Genomic DNA, 12,294 nt, shown 5'->3' on the forward strand with positions numbered 1-12,294 from the left:
AGTGCTCATATCTTCCATTTCCTCAATTTCTCATACCTTTATATTGAACCTTGATGGCAAGGACCTCAATATTTTCTGAATAATAACCTCATCTTCAAACTTGTCATCTACGCCTTTGATCAAATTAGTAACTTCCTCAACTTTGTGAAAATATTCACTACCTCTTCCTTCATATTTAAGCTCTTAAGCCTCATTCCGTAGGTTTGAAGCTTCACCTTCTTCACCTTGTCATTTCCTTCATATTTTTTCTGAAGCTTGTCCCAAACATCCTTCGTTAACTTGTAATGCATCACCTTAATTGTTGTGGGGAAAAATGCCTATGCAGGACGATCCTATCCACCTAAGGTGTGACAGTGCCTTAGCAACAAACAGAGACAGCTATTCTAGTATTCTTCCTTTATGAATTAAGAATGAAGAGAGAGATGGATGGACTAACCGGTGTCTTCCGTTTGTCCCTCGATCCGGCTTCTCTTCTCTTGGAGAGTTCCCAGCTACTTGCCTTCTCGCTCGCCCAGCTTCAAGAGGTTTCTGCAAGATCACAAGAAGAGAACACTACACAAGACATGGATTCATATTCACAACTAGTTCAGGATTAGAAATAAACTAAACATACTAATGAAATCATACATCAAAAATACATCAGTATATAGGAGAAACCAAGATAGCTTTATTGATGAATAACAAGGTTCAGGAAGAGATACAACCCAGAGGGCTCCAATCCAGCATCTCCTTCCCAGCAAATGGAATTCCTATCTTCACCCCCTTCAAAGCAATAAGCACCCAATGATTCCAATCTCAAACCAACAACAATTCTTTGCAATAACAAAATTCCAGCCTCTAGATCTCATGGAGGAGAGATCCATATATAGATGTTTGGAGAGAGGATGAGTCAGCTTGAGATCTGACTAGTGTCCTCTCCCTCTGTCAGTTCTTGATTCCACTTGGAGGTTCTTGCTTCCACTTGGAGATTTGGAACCTCTTACTCATCACCAGTCGAATTCCCTGAGGCAAGTGTCATTTTGGAAGCTTCCTGGGTTTTGACACCTTGAGAAATGAGCTTGCCACATGTCCACTCTCGTTCAGCGTAGGTAGCCAGTGTTCCCTTTGAGATTCAGCGCAGGTAGCCAGTGTTGGCTTTGACATTCAGCTCAAACAGCTAGTGTAGCCACTGAAATGATCCTGAATTGACTTGTTCTTGAGCAGTTTCTGGTGGAGAACTTCTGTGAATTGTTGTGGTTTGTTAGCCTTGTTCCTCTAGGGGTAGGAACAACATGTTTAGGGACTTTGGATCCCTTAGATTATGGACATTTCATGCTCAATGTTGTAAGGCACAAAAATGTCTATAACAGTTGCCCCCTAAAGTATGAGGTCGTTTATCGGGTGAAATGCTTTATCAGGGGGATCCGAAGTTCATCCAATGCTAGGAGGAGACCTATAATAAGATACAATACAATACATTATTTTTCATACTGCTTTCATGATCTAGCTGAGGCGGGCATTCCCATGCTCAGCTTTATAAATTCATTTTTCTGTACATGGAACAGACAATTGTCTGATGGTAGACTGATAATTTTGATGAAATTATCATCCTTTGAGTAGGATGATTATCTGCTGCAATGATGTACATGTCAATGTCTTTATTTTTCCTGAATATATATCGCAGCCCGGATGGATGAAACTAGATCCGGGGTCTTCAAACTCGTTTTATCTTCACTCTAAGTACAATTCGATCCATGTGAGAAATGTTCTGAAGTCGAACATGGAAAGACATCGCTTGATTACTGGTCAATGATGTAAACTGTTAACAAGCGCGAGAGGAATCACCGATAATGATGATGACCCTCAAGGTACTGCAGTACAATTCACGTGGTGTGAATAGAGGACTTGGCGTCGAACACCACGCAAAATCTTTCGGTCGAAGGCCATTGATGTATACCTGTCGCCGGAAGTGAGAAACTTGCCATTGAGGCATGCAAGCTTCAAAGTACTGAAGGGGTTGTTCCTAGATCAACTTCTTGGATAATGAGCTGATGTCGACAAGAAGCGATCCGTCAAAGGAGGGCCTTAATGAATCCCACATCAGTGACACGGAACGGAGCTAATGATTTTGATGGAGGTGAAAACGATCTGAGACATATGATTCAGGGTGGCGGTCATGAAAGGATGAAGGATAATGTACGGCAGTGGATGGGACACGGTTGACGTTTCTGAACGACTTCTCTTGAACATGTGGCGACACTGATACGATGGATCGGTAGCATTACCCCAAATATGGATGGTATGGCGAGACCATGGATGTGACCGGTGAATGAAACAACCCAACCCGATTGTGGTACGGAAGAAAAGTGTCATGTTCAAGAGCGACTTTCTACCATCAAAGTTTTCTTGAGTTTCTCCCAATTTTTCCCCAGTCATTGTTGAAAAGTACATCTTTATTTTTGTCAAGCTTGAGGAGGATAACATATGCTTGTTCTATAACCTGCCCTTCGGGCAAGCCCATCGCTATGTTTTAACGAGCCTAGCGATAGTGAAACTCGTTCTCATCTAAAGACAAGTTTGTCGCTATTTAATGATTTTAACGAGTCTAACGACAAGGATAACTCGGTCCTTTTAATTTTTAGAGAGTCTGAAAAGGTACATAAAGTTAACTCCAAAAGTCCTTTTTCGTCATCTAATCCCTTAAGTCCGAAAAAGTATAAAACAATACAGAAGGGATGAGTTTTCGATAGTTTTAACGAGCCGAATAAAACAAGCGCTCGATCTTTTTGTGCAATAATCCCTCAGGTCCAAAAAGATTAAAATCTAGAGGAGGGATAGCTATTCCGGTCATTTTAACGAGCTGGAAGGCCAAAACTCGGCAATCTTTTCATATTTTACGAGTCAGTTGAAAAGAGCTTAAAGAAGACTCGTCTTTTGAGGAACGAGTGATAAACAGGGTTAGCAGCTGATTCCAGGTACAGGTTGGAATTTTCCAATCACGGCAGTGTCACAAGGATGACTAGGTGTAATCACTCTTCGCATCTGTTCCTCAAAATGGGTAAACAATCATATGGAGGTGAACGATCGGCCAAATGAAAAGTGGAGGTGATGGTGAAAACACGACCAAGGCTTTAATGGCTGATGATATTACATTCACAGTGGTTATTTACCGGGATAGTTCATTTTTTAACGAGCTTAAACACGGGTGGAAACATTTGCTCGGTCTTATGTTTATTTTTAACGAGCCTGAACTATGTGCTAAAACTGCTCGTATCTTGCGTTTATTTTTTAACGAGCGTGAACTGTGTGCTAAAACTGCTCGAATCTTGTGTTTATTTTTTAACGAGCATGAACTGTGTGCTAAAACTGCTCGATGCGGGTTTATTATTTTTTTTTTAACGAGCTTGAACCCTGTGGTAACACTGCTCATGATAAGTTTGCATGCCCCCAGCATAATAACGCAAATCGAGGTGCATGCCCCCCAAGCTTCATTGCATTCAACTCGGTGGTTGGAATGAAGGTTTACCTTTGAGACTCGGAAAGGGGATTTGTTTCATTTTTTAATGAGGTTGACACAGTAAAAGAACTATCCTCATGACTCCTTGTTTCATTTTTTAACGAGGTTGACACGAGATAAGAACCGTCCTCGGAGTCCAAATCCATTAGATGTAGAAGGTTTCATATTCCACTGTGGCCACTTCCGCCAGATTACTTGGAGGTGGTAGGGCAAAAGTGCCCATTAAAGTAGGGTCTTTTAGGAGACCTACTCCGATATTTTGGAGCGAATGATTGCTTCCATGGATCATTGGAATGCTTCCCGTAACTTGTGAACTGTAGGGGAGAAAAGTTTGTTGGTCGACGATTGTAATTCCTCCTTGGAAGGGAAATGCAATCTTCCTGAAGTAGGTCGACACAACTGCGGCCATGGCATAGATCCACGGTCTTCCTAGTAGGATGTTGTAATCAAGATTCCCATCGATGACTTCAACATCTATTTCTACTATTTTCCCTCCTAGTTCAACTTTCAAGTTACTTAGGATACCATATGGGGTATATGTCCTTCCGTCGAATGCTTTTAATGTCGTCGAAGATCGCGACAAGGTTGGAGATCCTAAAGTTTTCCAGCAACTCATCGACATAATGCATGTAGATGCCCCCTCATCAATAATTGTTCGATGAACAGTTTTGTTGAGGGCTTTCACTTGAATAAGGAAAGCTAGTTGAGCTGGTAACTAAGGGTCATATCCTTTATGATCAAAAGCCACAAGATTGGAATCCATTGGGTCAATCCCACCTATTGCTGATAATAAAGCTTGCTCTTGGGAGAAGCAATTTTGCGGTACCTCAAGTGTCGACATAGCGGACGGCGATTGGGCCAGGTCCTCTATCTGTGCTATTTTCACACAAGGATTAAATGTTGATTTGTGTACTTCTCCCTTTTGCGACTTTATCATTGGCTCAGGAACAATGGGTGGCACAACTTCGGTCAAAGTTGTTGTCGAACTACTAGGTTGTTCATTAGCCTTGTTGTTCGACAGCTTTGGATTCCTGTAATCTTTATTCCTCGTCAAAGCATCATTTTGCTGCTTTGATACAGACAACATAATCACTTGGGATCGGGAAGCATTTTGATTAGCAACCAGTTCGGTTCCCGGGCCTGGAAACGGATCAGTCAACACAGCTGAGGTTTTTGAACTCTTAAAGAATCTTTTAAGCTCGGCTTTGTATGGACAATCTGCTATCCAATGATCCTCATCGCATATATGACACCCCGCAGGTGGTTTCCTTTTTCTCCCTTTCTTTTTCTTCTTGCCCCCTGGTTGCTTCAGTTGTTTGCCCTCGTCGTCCGACACGGCACTTACTTCCGAGGCAAGAAGTTCCTCATTTGCATTTCGACCGGAAATCTTACGGGCCTTTTTAGATATAGCCTTTGTCGATTTCATGTCTGTTGCGCCAATCACGCCATCGTCGGCATGAGAGTCATTGTTTGGTTTAGGAGGAGGAGGAATTGAGAATTCCGGTCTAGGGGCATCAGGTATTTTGTCGTAGAGCGTGCCGGACTGAGTGTAAACCAAGTCCAGATATTGTGCACGAGCAATAACTTGCTCCTCCGTTACGACTCCCCCCTTGGCCACATCTTCTGTTATGGCAGGAAGTAACGACTTGATAAACCATTCAGCTAATAGCTGATCGGGAACGTATGTTTTCACCATTCTACGACGACGACGCCACTCATGTATATGATCATATATGTGAGTGGCCGTTGTCTGTTTGAAGTTGGTTAGGAGTTCCGTTCCCATTTCATACCGTATGGGTAATTGAAAATGGGTTAAGAAAGTCGTGGCTAGGGTACTGAAGTTGTCGAATGAAGCTCTAGGCAATTCGATATACCATTTTGCTGCCGAACCAGTTAACGTCCTCTGAAAAAGGTGAAGCCTGAACGAATCATCATTTAGGGTGTTTGATGAACACCACAGATGAAAGGTCATCACATGATTCGACGGATCTTCACCCGGATTTCCATTAAATTTAGGAATATCTGACGGAAGTTTATGCGGAATCGCTGGCCACCAAGGGGCATAAGCAATTGGATCATTCGTCAGCCGGTTTAGATCTGGTAATTCTAGAGTTGCTACAAAGGGCAACTGTTGAGTCAGGTTAGGCGAAGCATACCCAGGATAAGATGGAATCGCCTGAGCAGTGGGTCTTTGCATACCAGCATAATGTATTTGATGCTGGCAACTTTGACAAGGTTGATGGGCGTAACCATTATAATATGGTTGTTGGTAACCGCTTTGTAAATGCGATTGCCCATTACTTACAAAGACTTGTTGCTCAGGTCCTCGATATGATTGCTGGAGTGGGGGTTGATGAGTTTGAACCAGCTCTGGTTGTTGGACCAGTTGTTGTTGTCCAATATTGGATGATTGACCAAGATGAGGAGTCATAGTACTTGTTTGAGCCTGAGTCGCTCCAGATAAGGAGGCACTAACCGGAGGTTGTGATTGAGTTGTCGAGACAAGAGGCTGTTGTATGGCAACCTGAGAAACTTGGGGTTGACATACAACAGGTAGCGCTTGTACTTGCGACGCAATCACCATACTAGGTATAGTGGGAATATTCGACACAGGGTGGACTGGTTGCATTGAATATGCAACCCTTGGTTGCTGAGGCAGTATCAGTACCCATCCGCTGGATGTAATTCCAGTTTGACCTGAACTTTGTTGTAAACTCCCATATGGTTTTTCTCCGGGGGGAACAATGAAAAGGCATACTGCCCTCCATATGGTGGCAATCCAGTACTTAAAGGGTAGATTGGCCTTTGAAGACACATGGGATCAATTTGTTGAGTTTCAACATAAGAAATACCAGATGATAATCCGGATGAAGAAATAGGAACTAACCATGTCGTCGAAGCAGTCCCTGATGGGACTCCGGCTTGTTGTTGATAACTTGCCGGGACAGATGGTATACCATCGAACATCGTTGGGGTAGCAGCAGGAGGCTCTGCCGCTGCTGTGTTAGATGACACAGTCCTGGATGTCGACGGTTTTTCAGACATATCTAGTCTATCCAAAAGATTTTCTAGCGATTCTACAAGAACTTACGATGAAAAGAGACTAACTTCGAAGATCAACGAGGGAATGGTGATGATTTTTCCGTTTAAAATAAATTTTAATGACGCTTTAGACACAACTTGCTTTTTCAGTTTTAAAGAGTCGAGAAAAAGCTAAATATGACTCTAGTCTCCTTCGATGTTTTAACGAGCCCGAAGTGACAAATGCTCGGATGGACTTTTTCCGTTATAGAGTCTGAAAAAGGCCAAAATGAACTGCTCTGGAATTCTAGGTAGAGGGTGTGCCAAACTTTTCGCAAAACTGCAGAATACTTTTTAGGGTACGGGCGGTCGATCTTCCTGAATGCTGTGTTCAGTGCATTGCGTTCAGTAGGGCGGCCGACACGGCTTCCTAAGGATAAAGGTTTTATGCCTATAGGGGTCTCCCAATATATACGCGACGATACGTGGGAGCACAATCCGTACTGGCGCTATCGTCCCTCAGGAGGAATCACCCACCATCCACGAGATCGACAATCACCAGGCTTTACGACGCCGGAACACGTCTCTAGCCTAGACCTCTATGTTGTGCGTTATGTTGCAAAGCGTTGTTAAGTTCATTCAATTTATTTTAGGTTGATCTTTTTAGAAGTTTGCCTTTCAAGGTTCACCACGAGATGTATGATACAATTCCTAAATGCAGTCTAAAGATGATAAGCAAGCTTTATATCTTTTCAAATTTGAAAATCCTAGCTACTAAGGGAAAAGAAAGACACCATCTTTTCTCAAAGAGCAATCAGCACACTCTAATGCACTTTCCCTAAATCAAACATGCAAACTATCAAAATGCAAATGCACAATGCAGGTGTTTGTTTTCCGCTTTCTTAGTATTGATGCCTGCACATAAAGCTTTTTGTACAACTTTGAATTTGCTTTTAAATGATAAATACAAACAAGTTTACTTTTTCGAAATCAGAGAGGGTAGAAGAGATTACAACACTTAACGATTTCCGAACTGAATACTTGTTTCGACACTTGAAAAAGACAAACTCAAACCAAAAGCAAAAGTAAATGTATAATCAACTGCAAACAGCCAATGAACTCTCTTCTAAGATCACAATCAACAGATCTGAATCAGGGGCTACAGGATGACTATTTCACTCATGCAAAGGAAAACTGTGAATGACGCCACAAACACATAAAAACACTCACAGTCTTTTTGTACAAAAGGAGGCGGAATTTAAGCAGAGAAAAGAAGTTAGATATCATTTTTGGGATTCAACTGCGTTAAGTAAGTCATTCAAAGTATGACCATTTCCATGAGAGGTAGTCGTAAAGTGACTAATTTCTCATGATTTTTGAATAGTTCACTTAGCACTCATTGCATCGGGTGATGCTCACAGGGGTGAAGAAGTGGGATTGAAACTAGTGAAATGTGGAGAACGAATCACATAGCATCAATCATCACTTCCGGGGCTTGCACCCGGTAACCAGGACTTCCCAGGAGGTCACCCATCCCAGAACTCCTCTGGCTCAAGCGCGCTTAACTGTGGAGTTTTTCCCCACAATCAAGCCCACTTAGCTTGCTACCCCATTTGCAAAACCTTAGCAAGTATTGTGCCTCATGAACCATTCAGGTAGAGATCCCTTGACTCTTTTTGAATTTAAGTATGGGGGATTTTCGCAGTGCATTATATTAGATATCATTTTTGGGATTCAACTGCGTTAAGTAAGTCATTCAAAGTATGACCATTTCCATGAGAGGTAGTCGTAAAGTGACTAATTTATCATGATTTTTGAATAGTTCACTTAGCACTCATTGCATCGGGTGATGATCACAGGGGTGAAGAAGTGGGATTGAAACTAGTGAAATGTGGAGAACGAATCACATAGCATCAATCATCACTTCCGGGGCTTGCACCCGGTAACCAGGACTTCCCAGGAGGTCACCCATCCCAGAACTCCTCTGGCTCAAGCGCGCTTAACTGTGGAGTTTTTTCCCACAATCAAGCCCACTTAGCTTGCTACCCCATTTGCAAAACCTTAGCAAGTATTGTGCCTCATGAACCATTCAGGTAGAGATCCCTTGACTCTTTTTGAATTTAAGTATGGGGGATTTTCGCAGTGCATTATATTAGATATCATTTTTGGGATTCAACTGCGTTAAGTAAGTCATTCAAAGTATGACCATTTCCATGAGAGGTAGTCGTAAAGTGACTAATTTCTCATGATTTTTGAATAGTTCACTTAGCACTCATTGCATCGAGTGGGGAAAAACTCCACAGTTAAGCGCGCTTGAGCCAGAGGAGTTCTGGGATGGGTGACCTCCTGGGAAGTCCTGGTTACCGGGTGCAAGCCCCGGAAGTGATGATTGATGCTATGTGATTCGTTCTCCACATTTCACTAGTTTCAATCCCACTTCTTCACCCCTGTGAGCATCACCCGATGCAATGAGTGCTAAGTGAACTATTCAAAAATCATGAGAAATTAGTCACTTTACGACTACCTCTCATGGAAATGGTCATACTTTGAATGACTTACTTAACGCAGTTGAATCCCAAAAATGATATCTAATATAATGCACTGCGAAAATCCCCCATACTTAAATTCAAAAAGAGTCAAGGGATCTCTACCTGAATGGTTCATGAGGCACAATACTTGCTAAGGTTTTGCAAATGGGGTAGCAAGCTAAGTGGGCTTGATTGTGGGGAAAAACTCCACAGTTAAGCGCGCTTGAGCCAGAGGAGTTCTGGGATGGGTGACCTCCTGGGAAGTCCTGGTTACCGGGTGCAAGCCCCGGAAGTGATGATTGATGCTATGTGATTCGTTCTCCACATTTCACTAGTTTCAATCCCACTTCTTCACCCCTGTGAGCATCACCCGATGCAATGAGTGCTAAGTGAACTACTCAAAAATCATGAGAAATTAGTCACTTTACGACTACCTCTCATGGAAATGGTCATACTTTGAATGACTTACTTAACGCAGTTGAATCCCAAAAATGATATCTAATATAATGCACTGCGAAAATCCCCCATACTAAAAAAAAAAAAAAAAAAGAAGTTATCAGACTGGTACCTATGTTGGTTACAGGCTGCAAAAATCAGAGATCAAAACAAGGCAAAACAGAGCAGAGAACCCCAGCTGCACAAAGCCAAACTGGTTCAGCGCAACCTCAACACAGGGGTTTTGACATTCAGCGTAGGTAGCCTTCACGGGACCTGCGTTGAAATGCAGAATCCCTTCACAGGGTCTGCGCTGAAGGAGAAACTCTCGTTTCTCACTGGTTCTGGGTCACAGATTGCTATTTAATCTACTGTTTCAGGCCAAATCAAAGCAACAAGCAAGGTACAATCAAAGGGATGCTTTGAGGGAGTACTAAGATCTATCACAAAGGACCATCAAATCATTTGTGAGTCCATTGTTCAGATCATAGACAAATCCAGTGATTGGATCAAAGCAGCAACTGTCTACTTTGCATCTAAGAACAGCAGATGCAGTTCGATTGTTGCTGTCGAGTCTATGAAACAAACAATGATGGAAACACAAATAAAATGACTAAACAAATCTCCCCAGCGGAGTCGCCAATTTGTTGTGGGGAAAAATGCCTATGCAGGACGATCCTATCCACCTAAGGTGTGACAGTGCCTTAGCAACAAACAGAGACAGCTATTCTAGTATTCTTCCTTTATGAATTAAGAATGAAGAGAGAGATGGATGGACTAACCGGTGTCTTCTGTTTGTCCCTCGATCCGGCTTCTCTTCTCTTGGAGAGTTCCCAGCTACTTGCCTTCTCGCTCGCCCAGCTTCAAGAGGTTTCTGCAAGATCACAAGAAGAGAACACTACACAAGACATGGATTCATATTCATAACTAGTTCAGGATTAGAAATAAACTAAACATACTAATGCAATCATACATCAAAAATACATCAGTATATAGGAGAAACCAAGATAGCTTTATTGATGAATAACAAGGTTCAGGAAGAGATACAACCCAGAGGGCTTCAATCCAGCATCTCCTTCCCAGCAAATGGAATTCCTATCTTCACCCCCTTCAAAGCAATAAGCACCCAATGATTCCAATCTCAAACCAACAGCAATTCTTTGCAATAACAAAATTCCAGCCTCTAGATCTCATGGAGGAGAGATCCATATATAGATGTTTGGAGAGAGGATGAGTCAGCTTGAGATCTGACTAGTGTCCTCTCCCTCTGTCAGTTCTTGATTCCACTTGGAGGTTCTTGCTTCCACTTGGAGATTTGGAACCTCTTACTCATCACCAGTCGAATTCCCTGAGGCAAGTGTCATTTTGGAAGCTTCCTGGGTTTTGACACCTTGAGAAATGAGTTTGCCACATGTCCACTCTCGTTCAGCGTAGGTAGCCAGTGTTCCCTTTGACATTCAGCGCAGGTAGCCAGTGTTAGCTTTGACATTCAGCGCAAACAGCTAGTGTAGCCACTGAAATGATCCTGAATTGACTTGTTCTTGAGCAGTTTCTGGTGGAGAACTTCTGTGAATTGCTGTGGTTTGTTAGCCTTGTTCCTCTAGGGGTAGGAACAACATGTTTAGGGACTTTGGATCCCTTATATTATGGACATTTCATGCTCAATGCTGTAAGGCACAAAAATGTCTATAACATTAATGACTTCATTCTCACTTAGTCTAGCCAAAATAACATTTTTGGCCTTAGCATTATTTTGATAAACTCTCTTCCCATTAAAATATGGAGGGAGAGTATTAGGAACTATATATCTTGATACAAAAGTGACATAAACTTCAACATCTAGGATCATCAAATTTCTTTCCATCCTTATTTTCCATATTCCATAGTTCTCTCTATCAACAATAGGAACTTTAACATCTTGAGTAGCCATGATCCCCTTCAAATCTTATTACATCGGTTAAGATACACTCAAAAGTTTTGGAATTGTAGAGTTGGAATTGATGTCAATAGGCACTTAGCACTACTTTTATTATGTTGATGTCAAATTGGATTGTATCTGACTCCGGTGTGATTGGTAGAAAAGTTATAGGAGGATGCAGAAGTACATGGCAAGGTGGAGTTTTGTGTTGATGTCTTAATGCTTGTAGAGAATGTGTTTGGAGGCTTTGTCATGATTATCATAGGTTTTACATGGGTTTTCAGAGGCCCTATAGGTTCAAGAGATATTTGAAGAAGTAGATTGATAAGTTTTGGAAGTTCTAAAGCTGAGCAGATGGAAGAAATGAGGCTTGAAATAGGTGACACAAGTGACTAGTTGAGGAAGTTTTAATGATGTGTACAAGGGTTGTTGAGGTATTATTGAGACTTTTTAAGGCTTGTAAATGTCCCATGGGTGTTGAAGAAGGTGTCCTAGAGGTTGGAAGCAGTTTGACTGAGGTTTTACTTAGTTTTGGGTTTAAAAACAGGGTAAATAGGGTCACAGTGGAGAAACCCTACGTTATAACTCTAGTCACAATGGATAAAAATGTGTTATTAACTAACGTCCCTAATGGAAAACCTGTTTTACCTCTTCTAGAGTGAATTTCCTAGATTATATGTGCACTCAGTCAATTCCAGGAGCATATACTTTGGTTTTTGGACTTGGTAATTAGTCCAAAAGTCCGAGGAAGTCTTCTAGAAGATGGTTAAAGTTGATAATATCTATCATTCAATGAAGATAGTGGAGGATTAGATCTAGGAGGAGAATTATATATTTGAGATTTCTTTGAGGATAGGTTGGTTGTATAATTGGTTAGTTGACTAAATGTGTGAGAA

The sequence above is a fragment of the Pinus tabuliformis genome, chromosome 2_2, assembly GCF_031772625.1.
Source record: "Pinus tabuliformis cultivar Carrire ecotype Pingquan chromosome 2_2, CPIR1, whole genome shotgun sequence".
NCBI classification, from domain to species: domain Eukaryota; kingdom Viridiplantae; phylum Streptophyta; class Pinopsida; order Pinales; family Pinaceae; genus Pinus; species Pinus tabuliformis.